This window comes from Procambarus clarkii, chromosome 83, assembly GCF_040958095.1.
Source record: "Procambarus clarkii isolate CNS0578487 chromosome 83, FALCON_Pclarkii_2.0, whole genome shotgun sequence".
Classification (NCBI taxonomy): Eukaryota; Metazoa; Arthropoda; class Malacostraca; order Decapoda; family Cambaridae; genus Procambarus; species Procambarus clarkii.
This window is the reverse complement of record NC_091232.1, coordinates 6,760,556-6,770,245: the sequence shown is the minus strand read 5'-3', so window position 1 is coordinate 6,770,245 and position 9,690 is coordinate 6,760,556. Positions and strand designations below refer to the sequence as shown.

The following is a 9,690-nucleotide window of genomic DNA, read 5'->3' as shown; positions in this document are numbered from 1 at the left end:
GAGAGAGATATTTCTTGAAATGTTGTCACATTAACGTCTACATCTTCCTTCCTTCTGACATATAGATTTTAAGGTTAATTAGCATATATGGAAATAAATTACACAATTTATAGGCTGGTGTGAAGGGCTTCACACTCTTAGAGCAAGCCGTCAAGAAACTGTACAGTATCAAATGCATATATCTTCGCTTTCACTTCAGTTATATTTATGACAAGTATTTAAAGTGTAGCTTATATTTCTGCCTTTCTGTTGACATAGAAAACTTTCGTTTATTACGTTATCTAGATAAAATTAGCATTGATCTTCAAAAGGTTGTAGTTGTAACTTCCATTATAAACAACATTATTATTGCAAACAGTAGGAGTTTCAAAGTCTCATTTGTATGGATACCTTCTCATATAGGTGTTGTCCAGCATGATGACACAAACAAGGCAGCTAAAACTGAATGTGATAAGCCTGAAGTTGAGTGGGATATGGGCATTCCAATCTCTTCTGTCAAAGCCGCAATATTTTAGGAAATTGGGGAAGACAGAAGAGCAGTCACTGACACACAAAAGCCAGAAAGCAAGAGTATAAAGAGCTATGACATGTTTATGTGCCTCTGTAACCTTTTCCACTACCGCCCACAAGATGATATATGGGGTGCATAATTAATGAACTAAACTAAGTAAACATGTTTAGAATCGAGAATTATATGAACGGACAGCATAAAACTTCCACTAGTGTCACAATGACAGTGTGACATTGTAATTGCCAGAATTAGGCTAGGATATCGATATGTATCGCAGGTGGCTGCAGGTAATGAATAGCCCCCAATGGTGAATATTCCAATTGTAAACTACGTGAACAAGAGCTGGGACATACTCACCAACACTATATCTGTGATTGCCCTGTTATAAGTGACTTCAGACCAAATGGTATAAGGTACTTTGAACTCTGTAATTACTTCATACACTTGGGAATATTGGAAGATATTCTTATGCTGTACCCGGATTTTGCTAACGGAGGCTAATAGATCAGCCTTATATTTTATGTTCTCACCTGATTGTTACCTTGAGGTAGGCCCGTAAGTGGTAGTCCTCTTGAACCATTAACAGTATCAATAGATGATACATGGAGATTTGTGGAGGTGCGACTGGACCCTGCGTGACGGGAGATGTATCCCTTGTTTCTTGTGATTGATTGATGAGGATTAAGCTACCCAAAAGGTAGCACGGGCATGAATAGCCCGTAAGTGGTGTTCTTGTTAGTCACAGTTGATTTTTTTTATTGAGGCTGGTATTTTATCCCCTGATTCCATGTATAACTAACCATCCTGTGAGATGGGAATATTTAATGAACTTATAGCTAGTTTTTGATATACACTGTGTAATCTTTCATATAGAATAGGATTCCATGTATAACTAACCATCCTGTGAGATGGGAATATTTAATGAACTTATAGCTAGTTTTTGATATACACTGTGTAATCTTTCATATAGAATAGGGTAGCAGAACATTACTGTTGTAACGGTTCTATAGTATCTCGCAAGTGTCTGCTCTAGACCACACTTGAAAGTAGACTCTGGTTAATGTTTGCTATTCTGCTGCTTATATGCTCGGGCAACACCTCACCGTGTTGCCCGGGCAACGCCTCACCTCATTCATCTCCAAAGGTTGACAGGAATATTAACAATGCATTTGGAGCGAGTATATTATTGGGATAATCTACTCGCTACACTGTGTATACCTAAGCTTGTTAATAATAACAAAAAAAAAGTTAGTTTCTATCGATAGGGAGAGCGATGGTTCAAAAATCCTTCTTTAAAATATGAATATCTTTCCTATCTCACTAAGATAGTGTTGGGAATGACCTTCCCAACCAAGTTAAAGACTGTACCTCTCTCAACCAGTTTAAGATAAAAACTAAACACTACCTAATAAATTCCCTGTAACCTACCTCACTCCTCTATTGTCAACCCATGTCTGTATTTTTTTTTTTTTTTTTTTTTTTTTTAATCAACACTGTTTGTCAACCTATTGTATTTGTGCTGCTTTTTCAGTCATGTTCTCCCTTTTTTTTTCTTTATTTGTATTTGTTCTCAACACTTTTTATTCTTTATGCTCAATTAGTATTAAGTTCTAGATATTAATGTTTTTCTTGCCCGAAACGCATTGCGTAATAGTGGCTTTAGGCATTGTATGTACTAGCTCTATCTATATATCAATCCATTAATGTAACATCACTTGTATGTATGTATGTACCTTACCTGAATAAACATATTTATTTATTTTATTTATAAGATCTAATCTCTGTGATTAAAATGCAAAATTGACTTTGTCACTGCCTTTTTGATAACGTATACAATCATAAGCTTATTTGTGAATCTCTATTAAACAGTAAATCAGAGAGCGTGTAAGGTTCCGTGTTCCATGTTCGAAGAAACAGGGAGATTTTACATAAATACAGTACATGATAGTTTAAGTAGCGAACGCATACCAACAAATAACGATTAGTATCTATAACAAAAATATTGTTCTATGGAGTTGATTTAACTTCCATGTATTTTTAAATAATCTTTAACGTTTTCTGGCTAGTTATGTTAGATTTGATTAAAAATACGCATTCTACTTGTTAATATCGTTAGATTTGATTAAAAATACGCATTCTACTTGTTAACATCATAAATTAAATTTGCGATAATTTGAGCAGAGAAGTTCGACGACTGGATCACTGTGTACAGAAGGTTGATATGCCAGCAAACACTTTCCAGAGAGCAATATATCTTGGATAAGTCGCTCCACGATATTGTTGCTTGGACCATCGACTTCCTTTGATATTACATATTTACATCTTATTTTGTTATGAAATGATATTTTTTCAGAGTAAAATTATGTTTTCTCATTTTCTGCATCCAGCATCCACATTATAGTGAGTAAATATACCATATTACTTCATTGCTTACGTAATGCTAGGAAGGTTTGAGTAGCTTTGGGTCTTTAGTGGACAGAATCTCCAATAGATGGGGCGAGAGTCGCCCCATCTCTCTCGACCGGGCGGGACTCGAAACTTAAATTAAAATTGCTATATCCTTGGTCTCCAACATGATATATTTCCTTTGATGCACTCACAATAACGATTATAGCTCTGTCTTTCTGGAGGCATGTAATATTTTAGGCTTTATTAGCGTATCTTTGTTAATTACACAACATATTGGCAAGTGCGTAGGCGTCTGCACTCCATGACCGAAAAGCTACTGAACGCCACTATAAAAACATATATATCTTCACTTGAGCTTTAAATATGTCTAATGTAATGTATTTAAAATAAAGCTTATATTTCTATCTTTCTTAAGACGTGTAAAACATTTGTGTTTATTAACGAATTTACGTAAAATAAACATTCTTCTGAGAGAGTTGCTCTGTCGCTCAGTCTATGCGGGGGTTGGAGCTCGGCGATTATTAAAATACATGAATCTTCATTAGAACTTTAATTATGTCTATGATAAAGTGTTTAAAATGAGCCTTATATTCCTATCTTTCTTGAGGCATATAAAAAATTTACGATTATTTACAAATTTACGTGAAATAAGCATTGTTCTGAGAGAGTTGCTCCGTCGATCGATCTGTCCGGAGTCGGAGCTCGGCTATTATAAAAGTACACGTATCTTCGCTTTAAATTTAAATATGCCCATGGTAAGGTATTTAGAACGAAGCTTATATATCTGTCTTTCTTGTGGCATATAAAACTCTTACGTTTATTAAGGAATCTGCGTGAAATAGGCATGGTTCTGAGATGAATGCTGCGGTTTTCGAGTTTGACGAGCGATGAAAACTGCCACTTTTATACAACTACAAATATCTTTGGTTTTACTTAAAATATTTGTCTGGTAGAGGTTTTACATATAGATCGCGTTTCTGTCTTTCTTCTGACTAAAAAATAATTTTGGTTTAATCAGTTATCAAGATGTTTTCAACAATATTCTTTCAGCGTTCGTCTTTTCCAACTTGGGCGACCCTTTTGGAAGCGCGATACTTGGGTTAACCCATCCTATAGTTGGGTCTGTTTCCAACTGGGGTTCGAATATAAACAACGCCTAACTCTACATTCTGATTGGTGAGTAGCTTATGATGAGAACGTCAACTTGCTTGTGATTGGCTTAAAAGATGGCGGATTGTTTAAAATATAATTTAGACAATTTCCCCATGATTGTCTTAAAAAATCTATATTATTTTAGAAATATCACGTGAATAATATTATAATCATCACTTGAATAATATTATAAATATCACGTGAATAATATCATCACATTATGTTAATAATATGATGGTTAATTCATTAACATAGATCCAATTTCACAAGGAATAAAATAGCTCATTAACAGCCAATATCTTCTCATGACTTTGCACAGAAGAGTCATTTTATGTGCAATCCCAGTACCTACAATTATACATGTCTTGTTCTTTGTAAGCATATTATTATGAATAAAATAATTACTTATTATTAATATTATGAAACTTACAAAATGGTACTATTAATTTGGGCCATTAATTAAATAATGTCCAGATAGGTTTGCTGTGCTGCAAAGACATTGATAGATACTTAGAATAACAGAGGATAAAAGACAGACACAACATTTAGATAAATATAAAGATTTGAGCTTTTAAGCCTAATTACAGGACATGTATAAAGTGCTATTTTTCATTGTTGCCCATGTAGTAGTGATGGTTTTATGGAGTCCTGCCTCCTTCTAGCCAGGTAAAGTTAGAAACCCCACACTTGGCTATTTGTTTCTAATTTTAATCCCAGAGGGTCATTTTATTCGGCAGCGCCACTCATCCTGTGAGGGAACGTACCATCACATCAGTATAACGTTAGTTTACTGTATGTGTATGTGTTTTGGTGATTAGGAACAAAGAGTTTAGTGATTTCTTATACTATTTATTAGTACTGTATAGTCTTGGTTACAGCCATCGGTTAGTTGGTAATGTAGTGAAGTGTTGTAGTAGTTAAGACAAAACCTGTAGCAGGGCAGAGAGCTGAGTGAGGCTGGGGATAGTGAGCTCGGATGCAGGGTGAGTGCATAGAGCGTGGCACTCTGAAAACAGGTGGCGTCGAGAAGCTCGAGTGCGGGACGAGAGTGCGGAGGCTCCGAAATCTGGTTGTCTGCTCTGTGTCCTGGCTGACGAATCTTGCGAAGGTTGAACTGGACTTGTCGAGTGTTACATTGTTGTTGGTGAATGTTTTAGATGTGTACTCACTTAGTTGTGCTTGCAGGGGTTGAGCTTTGGCTCTTTGATCCTGCCTCTTGACTGTCAATCAACTGGTGTAAAGATGCTTGAGCCTATTGGGCTCTATCAAATCTACATTTGAAACTGTGTATAGAATCTGCCCCACCACATCACTGCCTAATGCATTCCATTTGTTAACTACTCGGACACTAAAAAAAAAATTTCTAATGTCTCTGTGGCTCAGTTGGGTACTACATTTTAACCTGTCTTCCCTTGTTCGTGTTACACCCATGCTAAATAGTTTGTCTTTGTCCACCCTGTCAATTCCTCTGAGAATTTTGTAGGTGTTCTCTTTCCCATGGTATTCCCATTAGGAAGTTCCTCATCTCGTCATCTCATGTGTGGTATCTCTCAACCATTTGAGTTTTAATGACTGAAATGATGTGCTGTCGAAGCTTATACTGTACGGTATTGCAAGCTTCCATCTCACCTAGTCAAACTGACCATCATCTAGCGGGTTGGGAAGAGATATTAACTTTAATTAGTTGTACACTTGGAAATTGTAATTAGTGGACCAAGAATCATTGTAGGACTTTTAGGAATGTGATAACTTGGAGATAGGTTATGTAGAATTAACAGGCCAAACTCATTATCTTCACATACGCTAATGAAAATATGGGGCAAGTATATTACCTACATAATACACTTCCTACTGCAGCATATACAACAACTCCCCTAATAGGAAGAAAACCAGCTGGGTTGTTCATCCTGTCACTTAACTGTACCCAGATGCAGCTGAGACTTGGTCGTCTTTCAACCTGTTAAGTGCAGGATTCCTTCCACCCTTGAGTCTGTGTTGGACCTCTTATTTTAGGCAAGCTGCCATATCAGGTGGTGGTCAGTCACAGAACACGATATGTATTGTACACGAGAATCCCTAGTTTATGAGTGAATGTATTCTTAAGAAATAGTGTTAAATTGGTTGGCTATTGCCAGCACATTATAGTATTTATTAAGATTATGGGAAAATAGGATGCATTCCTTAACAAAAACATTTTTTGTATAAAAAACAGAGACAGTTAAAGAAAAGGTTTATTTAGCAATAAATGTACAATAATGATTTTGCATTTTTTGAATTGTATAACTAATTACACATTATACAGTAGTACAAACAACTTCGTCGTGTAAAACAAAAGTCTTAAGTCTTTGTTCTCCAAGGGAAAAGAGAGGATGAGGGTAAAGACTGTATGGTTGTGTTTACTTAGTGTACTTTCATCATACGAGGCAATGAAATCGAGATTTTGTTCAATATTTTCAGATACAGAATATGATAAGTGCTCTGAATGCATTTATAAAGATCACCATCAATGGGAACAATATTAAAAGCCATTAGAGTTATGGGAAGCCACTGACATACAGATATATAAAATAAAATTCTATGGTTGGTTTCAATTTTAAATTTAATGTTTAGCTCGCCCTCTTGGACGAGTCATGGAACTACTGTATTTTTAAAACAGAAATGAGATTGAAAACTATGCAGAGGTGAGTTTTCCTGGCAATCATTCATAATAAGACGAGGTGAAAGTATGATTTCACTCAGTAAATTTACCCATAGAGCATGGGAAGTAAGTAGATATGAACATCTCCCTTTAATGTTGTGCAAATTGTATTTTTAAGGATCTGTTTAGAATACTGTAGTTAAAATTAGAAGAAAGAGTTGGGCCAGTGAAAACTAATAAGCTTTCACATTTTTCAACATCAGTGATGCCCATCTGAAGTTTATAACAGAGTTAAATATGCTAAACCAATAAAGCAAGAAACTTATAAAAATATCAACCTAACCTTTCATAGACATAATATATTAAATTATGTAATTTACAGCTCAAATCCCTCATGACAACCAACTTATGTTTGAATCCATGTAACAATGGATTCAAACTGGAAAAATTTAGATTTAGAAAATACACCAGTATAAACATTGGTTGTAAAATAGTATTGTAGATCAGTATAACAATTTACAAGATTACATTATAGAAGCAAACTCTATGAAAAGTTTCAAGCATAAGTTGAATAAGAACACGATTGGGAGTGACTGGAAATAAATAGAAATGGTCTTGCATGGACCAACAGATTTTTTTTCTTCTTTTGTTCTTATATTCTCATGGTTTTTAATGATCAACTGTGAATTACATCCTCACCAGCTGGTGCACAGTATCTCATCAAACAAGAGATATATGCTCTCCTACAGCCCTTTTATCTGTCTTTGTGACAACACAACCCAATGATTGTGATGACTTGCAAAACACCCCATTTTGTCCCATACGTACCATGGGTGAATAATTGCTCTTGTTGAGGGTCTAGTCTTTAACAGAAAAGCATTATTTTCTACTGTACATGTAAGTTGCTTGCAATGTAACTTCATTATTTATACAGTTCTAAACATTGTTAGTGGAAGCTTAACATAAACTATTTTAAAAAGTCTGCTCTACATAACTGCTAAATCTTTTAGCATAAAATTACACACACACACACACTCACTCACTCGCTCTCTTGGGAATACGGGTGAAAACTGAGTACAAAAATTAGCCACAAAGAAATTGGAAAGAACTTTTTCAGTGTTATAGTAGTTAATAAATGGAATGCATTAGGAAATGATGTGGTGGAGGCAGAAAAGATCATCAGGGTAAATGGGGGGGACCTTTGACAAGCCGCTGGCTTCCTGTCCTCATCGTGACCACTAGTATTAGTGGCCCTCAGGTAAAGTCAGATAAATATGATAGAGCTCAATAAGCTAAGGAACATGTACACCAGTAGATTGACAGTTGAGAGATGGGATCAAAGAGACGTAGCTCAACCTTCACACACAGGGTTGTACTCGGCTAGGTGAGTACACATTGCACACACACCCACAAGTAATGTTCATCATCTACATAAATTATCTATTAGAAGGAATATAGAATTATACGAACATGTTTGTGGATGATGATAAGATACTGGAGAAGATAGGAGACGCAGAGGATTGTAATGCCCTTCAAATTAATCTAGATAAAATAAGCGCTTGGAGCATCAAGTTGCAAATGGAATTCAATGTGAATAAATGCCATGTTATGGAATGTGGAATCAGAGAAAATAGACCACACACAACTTACATATTATATGGAAAGGAATTACAAAATTCTAATAAAGAACAAGACCTAGGGGTGGTTTTGGATAGTACGCTGTCACCAGAGGAACACAAAGAAAATTGTGAGAGGAGCACATGCATCGCTTTCAAACTTCAGACTTGCTTTTAATTATATTTGGATGGTGAAATACTAAAGAAACTGTTCATGACTTTTGAGAGACCAAAACTGGAATATGCAGCAGTTGTGCAGTCCCCAAATCTCAATAAGTACATAAATAAAATGGAAAAGGTGCAATGGCATGCTAAAATATGGCTTCCTGAACTGAAAAACAGAGTTATAAGGAGAGACTAGAGGCATTAAACATGCCAAAACTAGAAGAAAGAAGAAAAAGAGGTGATATGATCTCCACTTACAAAATACTAACAGGAATAGACCAAAATGACAAAGAGGAATTACTGAAACCAACACCTTCACGAACAAGAGACACTGATTCAAGGAAACAGAGGTGTCGAAAGATTATTAAAAAGTTTTTCTTTTGCAAACAGAGTGGTAGACAGAACAAGCTAAGTGAGGTGGTGGTGGTCAAAAGTGTAATATGACAGAGTATTGGGAAGATGGGACACCACGAGCATAGCTCACATCCTGTAACTACACTTAGATAATTACACACACATACACACTCTAGATGGGAATTAATGAAGCCCATTGAACTTAGGTTCCTACTATATTCAATTATACACTTATCAGTTTAACTTCCAAACATTACCAATGCAATTTTTTTTATAAACTCACAATAATGTGATAATTTTTAATAACTTTGATATTTAAACTAATTCAACATTATATTGTGTTTTTTTTTGTCACACTTGATTGCATACTTAAAAGCTTCTGCAGAAAAACTACCAACCTGTCAATTTCACTCAATCACTCTCCTGTTTAACTGGTGACAATGACTCATTATACGTTGTCAGTGAAGCCTGTTAAGCACTATTATGTTAGTTTGTGACAATGTATTATATATATGTAAGGTATGTTTAATGTTTGTTTGTACTATACATATAATGGCATACATGTGTGAAAATATATGTATACTATGCATCACATGCTGTGAAACAGAGAGCAGTCCTGTACAAAAAAAAAATCTTATTCTGTTACATACTTGTACCATACATATGTATCTTGCATATACTGTACATACTATGCATACACTGTTAAGGAATTTATATACATACATTGCATATACTGTATGAGTTCCTGACTAATCTTGCACCAAGGGGAGCAAACAAGAACAAAAAAAATGGGAACAAATCTGCCACTTTACACCTACATATATAATAAGATGTTAAGTGCAGAA

General features: G+C 35.3%; 1 long non-coding RNA gene across 2 annotated transcripts in view; it reads left to right on the top strand.

Annotated features, from left to right (window-relative positions):
- Positions 1-9,690, top strand: part of LOC138358443 (uncharacterized) — a 236,345-nt gene that overhangs the window by 16,605 nt on the left and 210,050 nt on the right. The gene's annotated exons all lie outside the window — the stretch shown is intronic.